The sequence below is a fragment of the Loxodonta africana genome, chromosome 5 (assembly GCF_030014295.1).
Source record: "Loxodonta africana isolate mLoxAfr1 chromosome 5, mLoxAfr1.hap2, whole genome shotgun sequence".
NCBI lineage: Eukaryota > Metazoa > Chordata > Mammalia > Proboscidea > Elephantidae > Loxodonta > Loxodonta africana.
Genome location: NC_087346.1, coordinates 110,635,934 through 110,655,259, shown reverse-complemented (window position 1 = coordinate 110,655,259; position 19,326 = coordinate 110,635,934). Strand labels below are relative to the sequence as shown.

General features: G+C 40.4%; 1 protein-coding gene across 1 annotated transcript in view; it reads right to left on the bottom strand.

Annotated features, from left to right (window-relative positions):
* GABRA2 (gamma-aminobutyric acid type A receptor subunit alpha2) overlaps window positions 1–19,326 on the bottom strand; it is a 178,811-nt gene that overhangs the window by 28,952 nt on the left and 130,533 nt on the right.

Sequence of the window (19,326 nt, the reverse complement as noted above, 5' to 3'; positions counted from 1 at the left end):
GCAAGAATAAGGGACAATTTCAGTAAATGCTATAACAAACAATTTTGCAACATTAGTAATAACCAAAAAAAAGAAATGTGTGTGGTTACATAGGTAGATATGAATGTATATATGTGTATAGGAAGGAATATCTGAGTACATGTGCATGCATGTATAGGCATATCTGTACACGCTTCATATATATAATAAAGCACATAGGGAGCACAGGTACAGAGACTGCCTAGACATATCCAAACACCTCATGGTATTGTTTTACTGGGTTAAAAGCCTTAGGACCATAGTCTCATAGGACAACTCTGTCAATTGGCGCAACATAGTTCATAAAGATAACGTTTTACATCCTAGTTCGGTGAGTAGCATCTGGGATCTTTAAAAGCTTGCAAGTGGCCATCTAAGATACAACTATTGGTCTCTACTCATCCGGAACAAAAGAAAATGAAGGAAGCCAAAGACTCAAAGAAAAAACTAGTCCATAAGACTACCAGCCCACAAGAACAGAACCTCACCTTCCTCTAGCCTGAAACCAGAAAAACTAGATGGTGCTCGGCTACCACTACCAACCATTCTGATCAGAGACACAATAGAAGTTCCCAGATAGAAAGGGAGAAAAATGCAGAACAAAACGCAAATTCCTAAAACAGGCAAGACTTAAACTGGATCAAGACTATCACCCTAAGATACCCTTTGAGCTTGGTGCTAAAGCCACTCCTGGTAATCACCTTTCAGCCAAATAATAGATTGCCTTATAAACTAAACAATATCACCTGTGAGTGCTGTGCTCCCTTAAATGATCAACTATATGAGACCAAATGGTCAACATGTACCTGGAAACAACATCATGATAAACAGAGAAAAGACTGAAGTTGTCAAGGGTTTCATTTTACTTTGATCCACAATCAACGTCCATGGAGGCAGCGTCAAGAAATCAAAGGACACACTGCATTGGGCAAATCTGCTGCAAAAGATCTCTTTAAAATGTTAAAAAGCAAAGAAGTCACATTAAAGACTAAGGTACACCTGACACAAGCCCTGGTGTTTCAGTTGCCTCATATACATATGAAAGCTGGGCAGTAAGTAAGGAAGACTGAAGAAGAATTAATTCCTTTGAATTATGGTGCTGGCGAAGAACATACCATGGATTGCCAGAAGAACAAACAAATCTATCTTGGAAGAAGTATGGTCAGATTGCTCATTAGAAGCAAGGATGGTGAAACTTCATCTCCCATACTTTGAATATGTTATCAGGAGGCCCCAGTCCCTGGAGAAGGACATCATGCTTGGTAAAGTAGAGAGTCAGTGAAAAACAGAAAGACCCTCAACAAGATGGACTGACACAGTGGCTCCAACAATGGGCTCAAGCATAAAATGGTTGTGAGAATGATACAGGACTGGGCAGTGTTTTGTTCTGTTGTGCATGGGGTCTGCTGTGAGTTGGAACCCACTCAATGTCAACTAACAACAACAAAGTTGAGTAGGTAAAGAGTGGCATGGAAGCTAGATTAATGGAAACAGAGTAAAAAGAATAGAAATAATCAGAATGCTGACACATTGTGAAAAATGTAACCAGTGCCACAGAACAATTTATATAAAAATTATTAAATGGGAACCAAATTTGCTGCATAAACTTTTACCCAAACACAATAAAATATTATCTAAAAATAAAGAAATAGAAGAACTTTGGATACTCAAATCTGAGACCCACTCTCTGACAACTTGAGGGAAATTGCTTAGACACTCTGAGACTCCATTTCATCATACTCCCAAGGGATATTGATTGAATTAGATAATTTATGAAAAGTTATCAGAATTCCTGGTTCTAGTGTTAGTTTTGATTTAAAGAAAAAAAAAGTAAGAGCGGGAAGAGGAGGAGAGGTAAAAGAGGAGGAAAAGAAGGAGGAATGGAGGAAGGAAAAAAGAAGCTGCAGGAGGAGGAGGAAAAAAGGCAAAGTCATCCATTAAAACATGTGTCCAGATACAATAGGCAGTGGCACCTACCTAATAGTTGCAGTAAATATTTTGGTGGAAGGTAAAGGGCACATTTTCCAGAATACAGCAAGAATCTTGTTTAATGATATCTTAGCCTACTCCTAACTACTATAATAGAATTATGTTCTTGTCATGGAGTGAATGTGTCACCCAAAAAATATGTGTTGGAATCCTAAACCCTACACATGTGAATATAATCCCATTTGGGAATGGGGTTTCTTTGATATGTTAATGACACGATATCAGCATAAAGTGTCTTAAACCAATCACTTCTGAGCTATAAAAGGAGATGATTAGGCACAGAAGCAAGCAAGCCCAAATAGACAAAGACTGACTCATCTGGAGATAAGGAACCAAGGAAGAGAAATTAAAAGAGATAAGGATTTCCCCCCAGAGTAGACAGAGAAAGCCTTCCCCTAGAGCTGGTGCCCTAATTTCAGACTTCTAGCCTCCTAAACACCCACGTGTCTATCAGTTTATCCTAATGTGGTGGCTTGTGTGTTGTTGTGATGCTGGAAGCTATGCCACCGGTATTCAGATACCAGCAGGGTCACCCATGGAGGACAGGTTTCAGCTGAGCTTCCAGACTAAGACAGACTAGGAAGAAGGACCTGGCAGTCTACTTCTGAAAAGCATTAGCCAGTGAAAACCTTATGAATACCAGCGGAACATTGTCTGACATAGTGCTGGAAGGTGAGCCCCCAGGTTGGAAGGCACTCAAAAGATGACTGGGGAAGAGCTGCCTCCTCAAAGTAGAGTCGACCTTAATGACGTGGATGGAGCAAAGCTTTCGGGACCTTCATTTGCTGATGTGGCATGACTCAAAATGAGAAGAAACAGCTGCAAACATCCATTAATAATTGGAACCTGGAATGTATGAAGTATGAATCTAGGAAAATTGGAAATTGTCAAAAATGAAATGGAACGCATACACATCAATATCCTAGGCATTAGTGAGCTGAAATGGACTGGTATTGGCCATTTTGAATTGGACAATCATATAGTCTACTATGCTGGGAATGACAACTTGAAGAGGAATGGTGTTGCATTCATCGTCAGAAAAAACATTTCAATATCTATCCTGAAGTACAACACTGTCAGTGATAGGATAATATCCAAACGCCTACAAGGAAGACCAGTTAATACGACTATTATTCAAATTCACGCACCAACCACTAGGGCCAAAGATGAAGAAATAGATTTTTATCAGCTGCTGCAGTCTGAAATTGATCAAACATGCCATCAAGATGCATTGATAATTACTAGCGATTGGAATGGGAAAGTTGGAAACAAAGAAAAAGGATCAGTAGCTGGAAACTATGGCCTTGGTGATAGAAAAAATGCCAGAGATCGAAAGAAAGAATTTTGGAAGACCAACGACTTCTTCATTGCAAATACCTTCTTTCACCAACATAAATGGCAACTATACACATGGACCTCACCAAATGGAACACACAGAAATCAAATAGGCTACATCTGTGGAAAGAGACGATGGAAAAGCTTAATATCATCAGTCAGAACAAGGCCAGGGGCTGACGGTGGAACAGACCATCAATTGCTCATAAGCAAGTTCAAGCTGAAACTGAAGAAAATCAGAGCAAGTCCACAAGAGCCAAAATATGACCTTGAGTACATCCCACCTGAATTTAGAGACCATCTCAAGAATAGATTTGACGCACTGAACACTAGTGACTAAAGACCAGATGAGTTATGGAATGACATCAAGGACATCATCCATTAAGAAAGCAAGAGGTCACTGAAAAGACAGGCAAGAAAGAAAAGACGAAGGTGGATGTCAGAGGAGACTCTGAAACTTGCTCTTGAGTGTCAAGCAGCTAAAGCAAAAGGAAGAATTCATGAAGTAAAAGAACTGAACAGAAGATTTCAAAGGGCCTCTCGAGAAGACAAAATAAAGTATTATAATGACATGTGCAAAGAGCTGGAGATGGAAAACCAAAAGGGAAGAACACGCTTGGCATTTCTCAAGCTGAAGAAAAAATTCAAGCCTCAAGTTGCACTAGTGAAGGATTCCATGGGGAAAATAATAAATGATGCAGGAAGCATCAAAAGAAGATGGAAGGAATACACAGAGTCATTATACCAAAAAAAATTAGTCGATGTTCAACCATTTCAAGAGGTGGTATATGATCAGGAACCGATGGTACTGAAGGAAGAAGTCCAACCTGCTCTGAAGACATTGGCAAAAAACAAGGCTCCAGGAATTGATGGAATATCAGTTGAGATGTTTCAACAAACAGATGCAGCGCTGGAGGTGCTCACTCGTCTATGCCAAGAAATATGGAAGACAGCTTCCTGGCCAACTGATTGGAAGAGATCCATATTTATGCCTATTCCCAAGAAAGGTGATGCAACCGAATGTGGAAATTATAGATCACATGCAAGCAAAATTTTGCTGAAGATCATTCAAAAATGGCTGCAGCAGTATACCAACAGGGAACTGCCAGAAATTCAGGCCAGTTTCAGAAGAGGACATGGAACCAGGGATATCATTGCTGATGTCAGATGGACCCTGGCTGAAAGCAGATAATACCAGAAAGATGTTTACCTGTGTTTTACTGATTATGCAAAGTCATTTGACTGTGTGGATCATAACAAACTATGTATAACACTGCAAAGAATGGGAATTGCAGAACACTTAATTGTACTCATGAGGAACCTTTACATAGATCAAAAGGCAGTTGTTTGGTCAGAACAAGGTGATACTGATTGGTTTAAAGTCAGGAAAGGTGTGTGTCAGGGTTGTATTCTTTCACCATACCTATTTAATCTGTATGCTGAGCAAATAATACGAGAAGCTGGACTACATGACGAAGAACGGGTCATCAGGATTGGAGGAAGACTCATTAACAACCTGCGTTATGCAGATGACACAACCTTGCTTGCTGAAAGTGAAGAGGACTTGAAGCACTTATTAATGAAGATCAAAGACCACAGCCTTCAGTATGGATTACACCTCAACATAAAGAAAACAAAAATCCTTACAACTGGACCAATGAGCAACATCTTGATAAACGGAGAAAAGGTTGAAATTGTCAAAGATTTCATTTTAGTTGGATCCCCAATCAACAGCCATGGAAGCAGCAGTCAAGAAATCAAAAGACGCATTCCATTGGGCAAATCTGCTGCAAAGGACCTCTTCAAAGTGTTGAAGAGCAAAGATGTTACCCTGAAGACTAAGGTGCGCCTGACCCAAGCCATGGTATTTTCAATTACATCATATGCATGTGAAAGCTGGACAATGAATAAGGAAGACTGAAGAAGAGTTGAAGCCTTTGAATTGTGGTATTGGAGAAGAATGTTGAATATACCATGGACTGCCAAAAGAACGAACAAATCTGTCTTGGAAGAAGTATAGCCAGAATGCTCCTCAGAGGCAAGGATGGCGAGACTGCATCTTACATACTTTGGACATGTTGTCAGGAGGGATCAGTCTCTGGAGAAGGACATCATGCTTGGCAGAGTACAGGGTCAGTGGAAAAGAGGAAGACCCTCAACGAGGTGGATTGATACAGTGACTGCAACAATGAGGTAAAGCATAACAACGATTGTAAGGATTGTAAGGATGGCACAGGACCAGGCAATGTTTCGTTTCGTTGTGCATAGGGTCACTATGAGTCGGAATGGACTCCATGGTAACTAACGACAACAACAGCCTCCTAAACTGTGAAAAAATTATAGCAGCACTAAAGAACTAAGACAGTTCTCAAGAACACTTGACACATGTGAAATGTACCAGTGGACTCTGATGCATTTTAAACAAAAGTATAATGATTTTTTTCTTTTTCTTTTTTCTCACCTAGAGCTAGGGTGTCGATATCAGTGTGTCTACTAGCAAGCACTTTTGCCAACTGCATTCAATGAGATGTAATCTGGGAGGCCAGAAACAGTCCTAAAATTACACATAAGAGTGTTCCTTTTCCTATATTCCCATTATAATGTGTACTGAATTTACTGTAAATGCTTGTATCAGTGTTTCCTTACTAGACCAAACACTCATTATAGGGAAGAGTCTTGACTTTTCATTTTGTATCCAAGGTGTGGGAGACAGCAAAGGTCAATAAATATCCAGCAAATTAAAGAATCAACCAAGGCTCTCCAGGTGGAGGTGATAGGTATTTCAATAAAAAAGTACCCTGAACTTAGTATTATTTTGTTCTTAATATCTGGTAGAATTCACCAGGGAAAATCACCTGGGTTTGGTGCTTTCTTTTTTGGAAGATTATTAATTATCGATTCAATTTCATTAATAGAAATAGGTCTATTCACGTTATCTATTTCTTGCTAACATCTAATTTGTGGGCATAAAATTCTTCCTTTACTTTTCATATCCTTTTAACATCCATGGGATAAGTAGGGATGAAACCTCTTTCATTTTTTTTGTAATTATTATTATTTTTTTTAGTTTTTATTTTGCTTTAAGTGAAAGTTTACAAATCCAGTCAGTCCCTCAAACAAAAATTTATATACACCTTTTTTGAGTTTATGTACTTCTAATTGTTCTCCCCCTAATGAGGCAGCACACTCCTTCCCTCCACTCTATATTTTTGCGTCCATTCGGACAGCTTCTGACCTGCTCTGCCCTCTCATCTCCCCTCCCAACAGGAGATGCGAACATAGTCTCATGTGTCTACTTGATCCAAGAAGCTTACTCTTCACCAGTATCATTTTCTATCCCATAGTCCAGTCCAATCCCTGTCTGAAAAGTTGGCTTTGGGAATGGTTCCTGTCTTGGGCTAACAGAAGGTCTGGGGACCATGACCTCTGGGGTCCTTCTAGTCTCAGTCAGACCACTGTCTGGTCTTTTTACGGCAATTTGGGGTCTGCATCCCACTGCTCCCTCAGGGGTTTTCTGTTGTGTTCCCTGTCAGGGCAGTCATTGGTGGTAGCCAGGCACCATCTAGTTCTTCTGGTCTCAGGCTGATGTAGTCTCTGATTTATCTGGTCCTTTCTGTCTCTTGGGCTCATAATTACCTTGTGTCTTTGGTATTCTTCATTCTCCTTTGCTCCAGGTGGGTTGAGACCAATTGATGCATCTTAGATGGCCGCTTGCCGGTGTTTAAGACCCCAGACGCTACTCTCCAAAGTGGGATGCAGAATTGTTTCCTTAATAGATTTTATTATACCAATTGACTTAGATGTCCCCTGAAACCATGGTTCCCAAACCCCCGCCCCTGCTACGCTGGACTTCAAAGTGTTCAGTTTATTCAGGAAACTTCTTTGCTTTTAGTTTAGTCCAGTTGTGCTGATCTCGCCTGTATTGTATTGTCTTCATCTTTCATTTTTGAGATAAGTCCTTTGTGTCTGCTCTCTTTTTTCCTTTGTTAGCCTGACAAGAGATTTATCATTTTTATTAACTTTCTAAAGAACCAGCTTTTGGCATTGCTGATTTTCTCTATTGTTCTCCTGATTTTAATTTTATTGATTTATGCTCTATTTTTTTTTTTTTATCATTTATCTTCTTCTATTTAGGATTAAATTTTTCTTTTTTAGTTTCCTAAGTTGGTCCAGTGGTTAAGCACTTGGCTGCTAACCAAAAGGTTAGTGGTTCAAAACCCCCAACTGCTCCACGGGAGAAAGACATAGCAATCTGCTTCCATAAGATTGTTACTGATGCTCTTAGATGCCATTGAGTCAGCTCTGGCTCATAGCTTCTCTACGTACAAGGGAACGAAACACCCCTGTTCTGCACCATCCTTATGATTGTTGTTATGCTTGAGCCCATTGTTGCAGCTACAGTATCAATCCACCTCGTTGAGGGTCTTCTCTTTTTGCTGACCCCTCTACTTTATCGAGCATGATGTCCTTCTCCAGGGATTAGTCTCACCTGCTAACATGTCTCAAGTGTGTGAGATGAAGTCTAGCCATCCTCACTTCCAAGAAGCACTCTGGTGTATGTACTTCTTCCAAGACAGATTTATTTCTTCTTGTGGCAGTCCACAGTATATTTAATATTCTTAGCCAACAGCATAATTCAAAGGTGTCAATTCTTTGGTCTTCCTTATTCACTGCCCAGCTTCTGCATGCATGTGAGGTGACTGGAAACACCATGGCTTGTGTCAGGTGTACTTTAGTCCTTAAAGTGACATCTTTGGTCTTTAATACTTCAAAGAGGACTTTTGTAGCAAATTTGCCCAGAGTAATGTGCCAGTTGATTTTTTGACTGCTGCTTCCATGGATGTTGATTGTGGATCCAAATAAAATGGAATCTTTGACAACTTCAATCTTTTCTCCATTTATCATGATGTTGCTTATTGGTCCAATCATGAGGACTTTTGTTTTATGTTGAGGCATAATCCATACTGAAGGCTATAGTCTTTGATCTTCATCAGTAAGTGCTTCAAGTCCTCTTCACTTTCACTTTTTTGATCATATGCTACCTCCTGAAATGACTGAATGTGGACCAATTCTTTTTGGTACAGTGACTCTGTGTATTCCTTCCATCATCTTCTTTTGATGCTTCCTGCGTTGTTCAGTATTTTGTCCATAAAATCCTTTAGTATTGCAACTCAAGGCTTGAATTTTTCATTGTGTCTCCTCTCTTGGTGTATTGATTATATTATTTTTTTTAAATAAATCTTATAAGTTTATAATTTACAATATACATTTTGAGTTAATCTAAGTCCAATTTCAAATGGCACTATGCCGCCTCATAAGTAGTACAAGTACCTTATGACAATTATTCCCAATTCTTTCATCCTATCCCTTGTGGTCCCTGGTGGTACAAGTGGTTAAGAAAAGGTCAGCAATTCAAATCCGCCAGCTGCTCCTTGGAAGCCCCATGGGTCAGTTCTACCCTGTCATATAGGATCGCTATGAATTGGAATCCACTCAACAGCAAAAGGTTTAGTTTTTTATTTTATCCCTTGTGGCACTGCTGTCATTCATTTCACTCATTCATATGCTATAAGGACTCAAAATGCTGTTTCAATTATCCTTTAAACAATTGTATTTTACATAAATTAGCATAGGAAATATAAAATATTTTATTACACCTTCATCTAGCCCATTTCCAAAGCTTTTCCATTCTTAAAGGAGACCCAAATTTCAGAACTATATCATATTCTTTCTGTCTTAAGTACTCTGAACATTTCTTGCAGAATAAACTGCATGCAATGAATTCTCTATTTTTGTTGGTTTGAAAAAGTCTGTATTTCTCATTCACTTCTGAAAGATAATTTCACTAGAATGGAATTCTAGATTGCTGTGTTTTGGGTTTTGTTTTTCTTTCAATATTTTCAATATTTTATTCCACTCTCTTTCTCTCCTTGCTAGAATGTTTTCTCAAGAGAAATCCACTGTAAATCTTATATTTGTTTCTGTATAGGTAAGATGTTTTCACTTTTTTTCCTACTAGTTTTTTTCAAGATTTTCTCTTTGGTTTTCTGTTGCCTGAATACAATATGCCTAGGTACCTATGTGTACATTTTTTTTTTTTCTCTTTGTTTTTATCCTGCTTGGTGTTCTTTGAGCTTTATGTATCTGTGATTTGGTATCCATCATTAACTTTGAGAAGTTCCCAGGCATTAATGCCTCAAGTTATTCATTTCTTCTCCTTCTGGTATTAAAATTATGAGTATGTTAAAACTGTTAAGAAAGGCGGGGGCCAAGATGGCGGACTAGGTGGACGCTACCGCGGATCCCTCTTGCAACAAAGACTCGGAAAAACAAGGGAATCGATCACATACATAACAATCTACGAACTCTGAACAACAAGCACAGACTTAGAGACGGAAAACGAACAAATACGGGCAGACAGCGACTGTTTTCAGAACTAGGAGCCAGCGCACCAGGCAGGTGACTTTCGGAGCTCGATCGGGGGCAGAGCCCAGGGGGGCAGACGGCACAGAAAGGGGGCCCACCCCTTCCCCCCCGAACCCATCCTGGGAGGAAGCCTAGCAGGTTGGCGCGGGCGGCGTAGGGGCGCAGCCGGAGGGAGAAGCACCCGGGAGGCAGTGACTGATCTGGGAGGGGGGAGAACAGCGTCCCAGCTGGGGTGCAGTCCCGCCGGGAGTTAGGCGAGAAGCCGACGGGGCGCGAGCGGGTGGGGGGTCAATTATATTTCCCTAAAGTGACCCCAGGGCGGGGCCCACACGTTCGTGCGGGAGGACGCACACCCAGTCCGCGCGTGTGGCACGGCACACCAGAGGGAGAAATCCCCGGAAGTGTCTGGTCTCAAAGCAGGGAAAGCAGCATCCCAGACAGGCAGCCATTCCGCTGGGATCTGGGCACGCGCGCGCGCGGACGGGGCATGAGCGCGGGGTCCATTTTTATTACCCTGAATTGACCCAGGGGGCGGGACCACCTGGTCGTGCGAGTGACGCCCTCCCAGTTTGCGCGAGAGGTGTGGCACACCGGAAGGAGAAGTCCCCGGGAGGAACTGATTGGTCCCGAAGCGCAGAAAGTAGCGTCCCAGACAGGGTGCCGTCTTGCCGGGGCTTGGGCGCGCGCACGAGCGGGGCGTGAGCGCGGAGTCCATTTTTATTGCCCTGAATTGACCCAGGGGGCGGGCCCACCTGGCCGTGCGGAGGAACTGATTGGTCCCGAAGCGCAGAAAGTAGCGTCCCAGATGCGGTGCCGTCCTGCCGGGGCTTGGGCGCGCGCACGAACGGGGCGTGAGCGCGGAGTCCATTTTTATTGCCCTGAATTGACCCAGGGGGCGGACCCACCTGGCCGTGCAGGTGACCCCAAACCAGTTCGCGCGAGAGGTGTGGCCCTCTGGAAGGAGAAGTCCCGGGGAGGAAGCGACTGGTTCCCGAACAGGGAAAGCAGCGTCTTAACCCGGAAGTCATCCCGCTGGGATTTGGGCGCGTGCATAGGCGGGGCGTGACCGCGGGACCTAATTATAATCGCCTGAATAGACCCAGGGGGCGGGCCCACCCGTTCGTGCGGGAAACGCCCACCCAGTGCCCACGAGCGGTGCTGCGCACCGGAGGAAGTCCCCAGGAGGAATTGACTGGTTTCCGAACAAGGAAAGCAGTGTCCTAGCCAGGGACCCGTCCAGCCCGGATTTTGGCGAACGGGGGCGGAGCGTGAACGTGGTGTTCAGCTCTATATTCTGTGGTGCTACACTCCTAGCTCTCAGATCCCTCCCCCACCCTCCCCAGGCGACCCCATTAACATCCGAATACCCGGAGCCAGAGAGAGAATTCAGATAGGGATCTGACTGCATTTTTTTTTAGCTGTCTACTTGGAAAATCTAGTTTCCCAGTGATGGCTCGGAGACAGCAGTCCATATCAAACCACATAAAGAAACAGACCATGACAGCTTCTCCAACCCCCCAAACAAAAGAATCAAAATCTTTCCCAAATGAAGATACAATCCTGGAATTATCAGATACAGAATATAAAAAACTAATTTACAGAATGCTTAAAGATATCACAAATGAAATTAGGATAAATGCAGAAAAAGCCAAGGAACACACTGATAAAACTGTTGAAGAACTCAAAAAGATTATTCAAGAACATAGTGGAAAAATTAACAAGTTGCAAGAATCCATAGAGAGACAGCATGTAGAAATCCAAAAGATTAACAATAAAATTACAGAATTTGACAACGCAATAGAAAGTCAGAGGAGCAGACTCGAGCAATTAGAATGTAGACTGGGACTTCTGGAGGACCAGGGAAACAACACCAACATAGCTGAAAAAAAATCAGATAAAAGAATTTAAAAAAATGAAGAAACCCTAAGAATCATGTGGGACTCTATCAAGAAGGATAACTTGCGAGTAATTGGAGTCCCAGAACAGGGAGGGGGGACAGACAACACAGAGAAAATAGTTGAAGAACTCCTGACACAAAACTTCCCTGACATCATGAAAGAAGAAATGATATCTATCCAAGATGCTCATCGAACCCCATTTAAGACTGATACAAAAAGAAAAACACCAAGACATATCATCATCAAACTTGCCAAAACCAAAGACAAACAGAAAATTTTAAAAGCAGCCAGGGAGAAAAGAAAGGTTTCCTTCAAGGGAGAATCAATAAGAATAAGTTCAGACTACTCAGCAGAAACCATGCAGGCAAGAAGGGAATGGGACGACATATACAGAGCACTAAACGAGAAAAACTGCCAACCAAGGATCATATATCCAGCAAAACTCTCTCTGAAATATGAAGGAGAAATTAAGATATTTACAGATAAACACAAGTTTAGAGAATTTGCAAAAACTAAACCAAGACTGCAAGAAATGCTAAAGGAGATTGTTTGGCCGGATGACCAATAATATCAGGTACCAGCACAATACAAGGTCACAAAACAGAACGTCCTGATATCAACGCAACTCAAATAGGGAAAGCACAAAAACAAACAAATTAAGACTAATTCTAAAAAATAAATAAACAAAATAATACACACAACAGGAAATCATGGAAATCAATAGATAAACGATCAAAATAATCAAAAAGAGGGACTAAATATAGGAGGCATTGAACTGCCAGATGGAGAGTGATACAAGGCGAAATAGAAGGATACAAGTTAGGTTTTTACTTAGAAAAATAGGGGTAAATAAAAAGGTAACCACAAAAAGGAATATCAATCCCATAACTCAAGAAAAAAGCCAAGAAAAACTTAACGACTCAATAAACACAAAGTTAAACATTATGAAAATGAGGATCTCACAAGCTACTAAGAAAAACGTCTCAGCACAAAAAAGCATGTGGAAAAATGAAATGGCCAACAACACACATGAAAAGGCAACAAAATGAGAGCACTAAAAACTGACTTATCTATAATTACGCTGAATGTAAATGGACTAAATGCACCAATAAAGAGACAGAGAGTCACGGACTGGATAAAAAAACACGATCCATCTATATGCTGCCTACAAGAGACACACCTTAGACTTAGAGACACAAACAAACTAAAACTCAAAGGATGGAAAAAAATATATCAAGCAAACAATAAGCAAAAAAGAAGAGGAGTAGCAATATTAATTTCTGACAAAATAGACTTTAGACTTAAATCCGCCACAAAGGATAAAGAAGGACACTATATAATGATAAAAGGGACAATTGATCAGGAAGACATAACCATATTAAATATTTACGCACCTAATGACAGGGCTGCAAGATACATAAATCAAATTTTAACAGAATTGAAAAGTGAGATAGACACCTCCACATATATAGTAGGAGACTTCAACACACCACTTTCGGAGAAGGACAGGACATCCAGTAAGAAGCTCAATAGAGACACGGAAGACCTACTTACAACAATCAACCAACTTGACCTCATTGACTTATACAGAACTCTCCACCCAACTGCTGCAAAATATACTTTTTTTTCTAGCGCACATGGAACATTCTCTAGAATAGACCACATATTAGGGCATAAAACAAATCTTTCCAGAATCCAAAACATCGAAATATTACAAAGCATCTTCTCAGACCACAAGGCAATGAAGCTAGAAATCAATAACAGAAAAACTAGGGAAAAGAAATCAAATACTTGGAAAATGAACAATACCCTCCTGAAAAAAGACTGGGTTATAGAAGACATCAAGGAGGGAATAAGAAAATTCTTAGAAAGCAACGAGAATGAAAATACTTCCTATCAAAACCTCTGGGACACAGCAAAAGCAGTGCTCAGAGGCCAATTTATATCGATAAATGCACACATACAAAAAGAAGAAAGAGACAAAATCAGAGAACTGTCCCGACAACTTGAGCAAATAGAAAGTGAGCAACAAAAGAATCCATCAGGCACCCGAAGAAAACAAATAATAAAAATTAGAGCTGAACTAAATGAATTAAAAAATGAATTAGAGAACAGAAAAACAATTGAAAGAATTAACAAAGCCAAAAGCTGGTTCTTTGAAAAAATTAACAAAATTGATAAACCACTGGCTAGACTGACTAAAGAAAAACAGGAAAGGAAACAAATAACCCGAATAAGAAACGAGAAGGACCACATCACAACAGAACCAAATGAAATCAAAAGAATCATATCAGATTACTACATAAAATTGTACTCTAACAAATTTGAAAACCTAGAAGAAATGGATAAATTCTTGGAACAATACTACTTACCTAAACTAACACATTCAGAAGTAGAACAACTAAATAGACCCATAACAAAAAAAGAGATTGAAACGGTAATCAAAAAACTCCCAACAAAAAAAAGTCCTGGCCCAGATGGCTTCACTGCAGAGTTCTACCAAACCTTCAGGGAAGACTTAACACCATTACTATTGAAGGTATTTCAAAGTATAGAAAAAGACGGAATACTACCCAACTCATTCTATGAAGCTACCATCTCCCTGATACCAAAACCAGGTAAAGACATTACAAAAAAAGAAAATTTTAGACCTATATCCCTCATGAACATAGATGCAAAAATCCTTAATAAAATTCTAGCCAATAGAATCCAACAACACATCAAAAAAATAATTCACCCTGATCAAGTGGGATTTATACCAGGTATGAAGGCTGGTTTAATATCAGAAAAACCATTAATGTAATCCATCACATAAATAAAACAAAAGACAAAAACCACATGATCTTATCAATTGATGCAGAAAAGGCATTTGACAAAGTCCAACACCCATTTATGATAAAAACTCTCACCAAAATAGGAATTGAAGGAAAATTCTTCAACATAATAAAGGGCATATATGCAAAGCCGACGGCCAATATCACTGTAAATGGAGAGAACCTGAAAGCATTTCCCTTGAGAACGGGAACCAGACAAGGATGCCCTTTATCACCACTCTTATTCAACATCGTACTTGAAGTCCTAGCCAGAGCAATTAGGCTAGACAAAGAAATAAAGGGTATCCAGATTGGTAAGGAGGAAGTAAAGCTATCACTATTTGCAGATGACATGATCATATACATGGAAAACCCTAAGAAATCCTCCAGAAAACTACTGAAACTAATAGAAGAGTTTGGAAGAGTCTCAGGATATAAAATAAACATACAAAAATCACTTGGATTCCTCTACATCAATAAAAAGAACACCGAAGAGGAAATAACCAAATCAATACCATTCACAGTAGCCCCCAAGAAGATAAAATACTTAGGAATAAATCTTACCAAGGATGTAAAAGACCTATACAAAGAAAACTATAAAACTCTGCTACAAGAAATTCAAAAGGACACACTTAAATGGAAAAACATACCCTGCTCATGGATAGGAAGACTTAACATAGTAAAAATGTCTATTCTACCAAAAGCCATTTATACATACAACGCACTTCCAATCCAAATACCAATGTCATACTTTAAGGGAATAGAGAAACAAATCACTAATTTCATATGGAAAGGAAAGAACCCCCGGATAAGCAAAACACTACTGAAAAAGAAGAAGAAAGTGGGAGGCCTCACCCTACCTGATTTCAGAACCTATTATATAGCTACAGTAGTCAAAACAGCCTGGTACTGGTACAACAACAGGCACATAGACCAATGGAACAGAATTGAAAATCCAGATATAAATCCATCCATTTATGAGCAGCTGATATTTGACAAAGGACCAGTGTCAGTCAATTGGGGAAATAATAGTCTTTTTAACAAATGGTGCTGGCATAACTGGATATCCATTTGCAAAAGAATGAAACAGGACCCATACCTCACACCATGCACAAAAACTAACTCCAAGTGGATCAAAGACCTAAACATAAAGACTAAAACGATAAAAATCATGGAAGAAAAAATAGGATCTACCCTAGGAGCCCTAATACAGGGCATAAACAGAATACAAAACATTGCCAAAAATGATGAAGAGAAACCAGATAACTGGGAGCTCCTAAAAATCAAACACCTATGCTCATCTAAAGACTTCACCAAAAGAGTAAAAAGACCACCTACAGACTGGGAAAGAATATTCAGCTATGACATCTCCGACCAGCGCCTGATCTCTAAAATCTACATGATTCTGTCAAAACTCAACCACAAAAAGACAAACAACCCAATCAAGAAGTGGGCAAAGGATATGAACACACATTTCACTAAGGAAGATATTCAGGCAGCCAACAGATACATGAGAAAATGCTCTCGATCATTAGTCATTAGAGAAATGCAAATTAAAACTACGATGAGATTCCATCTCACACCAACTAGACTGGCATTAATTCAAAAAACACAAAATAATAAATGTTGGAGAGGCTGCGGAGAGATTGGAACTCTCATACACTGCTGGTGGGGTTGTAAAATGGTACAACCACTTTGGAAATCCATCTGGCGTTATCTTAAACAGTTAGAAATAGAACTACCATACAACCCAGAAATCCCACTCCTCGGAATATACCCTAAAAATACAAGACCCTTCACACAAACAGATATATGCACACCCATGTTTATTGCAGCTCTGTTTACAATAGCAAAAAGCTGGAAGCAACCAAGATGTCCATCAACGGACGAATGGGTAAATAAATTGTGGTATATTCACACAATGGAATACTACGCATCGATAAAGAACAGTGACGAATCTCTGAAACACTTCATAACATGGAGGAATCTGGAAGGCATTATGCTGAGCGAAATGAGTCAGTTGCAAAAGGACAAATATTGTATAAGACCACTATTATAAGATCTTGAGAAATAGAAAAAACGGAAAAGAACACATACTTTTGTGGTTACAAAGGGGGGAGGGAGGGAGGGAGGGAGGGAGAGGGCTTTTTATTGATCAATCTGTAGATGGGAACTGCTTTGGGTGAAGGGAAAGACAACACTCAAAACATGGAAGGTCAGCCTAATTGGACAGGATTAAAAGTAAAGAGGTTTCCGAGATAAAATGAAAGCTTCAAAGGATAGCGAAGCAGGGGCTGGGGTCTGGGGAACTTGGTTTGAGAGGACTTCTAAATCAATGGGCAAAACAATTCTATTATGAAAACACTCTGCATCCCACTTTGAATTGTGGCACCTGGGGTCCTAAATGCCAACAAGCAGCCATCTAAAATACATTAATTGGTCTCAACCCACCGGGAGCAAAGGCAAAGGAAGAACACCAAGGTCACACGACAACTAAGAACCCAAGAGACAGAAAGGGCCACTTGAACCAGAGACCTACAATATCCTGAGACCAGAAGAACTAGTTGGTGCCTGGCCACAATCGATGTCTGCCCTGTCAGGAAACACAACAGACAACTCCTGAGGGAGCAGGAGACCAATGGGATGCAGACCCCAAATTCTCATTAAAAGACCACACCTAATGGTATGATTGCGACTAGAGGAATCCCAGAGACAATGCTCCCCAGAACTTCTGATGGCACAGGACAGGAACCATCCCCGAAGACAAATCATCAGGCATGAAAAGGACTGGTCAGTGGGGGGGAGAGAGATACTGATGAAGAGTGAGCTAATTAAATCAGGTGGACACAGGAGAGTGTGTTGGCAACTCTTGACTGGAGGGGGGATGGGAAGATAGAGAGAGAGGGAAGAAGGTAAAATTGGCACGAAACGAGAGACTGTAAGGGCTGACTCAATAGGGGGAGAGCAAGTGGGAGAAGGGAGTAAGATGTATGTAAACCTACATGTGACAGACTGATTGGAATGGTAAATGTTCACTTGAAGCTTAATAAAAATTAAAAAAAAAAAAAAAAAAAAAACTGTTAAATTTGTCCCATAGTTCTTGGGTGTTTTGTTCTTTTTTTCCTTCATTTATTTTTCTCTTTGCATTTGTTTGGGGAATGTCTATTGACCTATATTCAAGCTCACTGGTTCTTTCTTCATCTGTTTTGAATCTACTGATGAGCCCCCTGGAGGCATTCTTCATTTCTGTTACAATGTTTTCTATTTCAGAAACCCTGGTGGCATAGCAGTTAAGTGCTATAGCTGCTAACCAAAGGGTCGGCAGTTTGAATCTGCCAGATGCTCCTTGGAAGCTCTATGGGGCAGTTCTACTCTGTCCTATAGGGTCGCTATGAGTCGGAATTGACTCGACAGCACTGGGTTTGGTTTTTTTTTTTTTTTATTTTCAATTTCTAACATTTCTTTTTGATCCATCTCTCTGCTTAAATTACCCATAGTTCTTGCATGCTACCTATGTTTTTTCCATTAAAGCTCTTAACACATTAATCATAGTTCATTTAAGTCATCTGTCTAATAATTACAATATCTGTCTGGTTCTGAAGGTTTCCTTGTCTTTTTAGATTTTGTGTGTGTGTGTTTTCTCTTTTAGCATACCTTGTAATTTTTCGTTGAAAGTTGGACATGTTGTATCAGATAATGAGAACTGAGGTAAACAGATCTTTAGTTTAGGATTTATCTTAATCCAGCTAGGAATTGGGTTGTGCTTGTTGTAACTATAGATGCCAGAGGCTTCAAATTCTTCTAGTGTTCCTGTTTTTTTCTCTCCTCTTTACTTTGGCTTTCCTAAGTCTGCTCCTTAGAGGTAGTCCGTGTCTTGCATGTCTTTCAGCTATAATCCACATTTATTATACTGGACCCCTGTTGGTGTTGGTAAATTGTGCAGAAAGGGGAGTGTTGTATCATTTTACAGTTAAATTTCAGTCTTTTGGTAGGTCTGTGTCTTATATATTACTCTCTTTCCCTTACTCTCCTCCCTGGCTGCAACATTCCCAATTTATTTCCTTGCAGCCCTGACCTCTGTTGACTGTCTCACCTCCCTCCCTTAGGTAAGACAGGAAGGCTAAAGGTGGCTGAAGTGGGAGAGGTGTCTTTCCTCTGGTGGGATAAGGCTCTGGCAAAGTTTCTTGCCCTGAAGAATAGGACTCTGGAAGTATTTCACAGTGATCACTCTTTCTGTCTTTATCCCTCCACCAGAGTCAGAATCAGATCTTTCTCAGACCTTTATGTTGAAAACCTATTGGGATTCCCAGAAGCAAAGTCCATGAAAGTGAAGGTGACCCCCTAAGACTGTGGTTCCCAGTAGTTGCCCACATTCATGTTAGTCCATTCTCAGACTCCAGTCATTGAACAAAATTGTCATTTAAGTACTCCTACCAGTTTGCAGTAGCAGCAGCTTCTGTTCCAAGTAAAAAGATCTTGGCTGTGTCTTTCTAAATGCCTTTCCTCTCCAGATTTGCCTGTCATCTCAGTTGACTGACAGGTCCAAGAAGAGTCTTTGCCTTTCAGTTTTTCCATTCTTTTCTTGTTGTAAGTATGGGAGTGATGACTTGCAGCTTCAGAAATGAAGACTAAATGAAGCACTAAAGCTCAGTGCTGTGATTTTAATACATGATATTTTATAACTTCCTATGTTATTAGTCAGAAACCCTGGTGGCATAGTGGTTAAGAGCTATGGCTGCTAACCAAAAAATTGGCAGTTGAAATCTGCCAGGCACTCCTTGGGAACCCTATGGAGCAGTTCTACTCTGTCTTTTAAGGTCACTGTTTTTTATGAGTCAGAATTGACT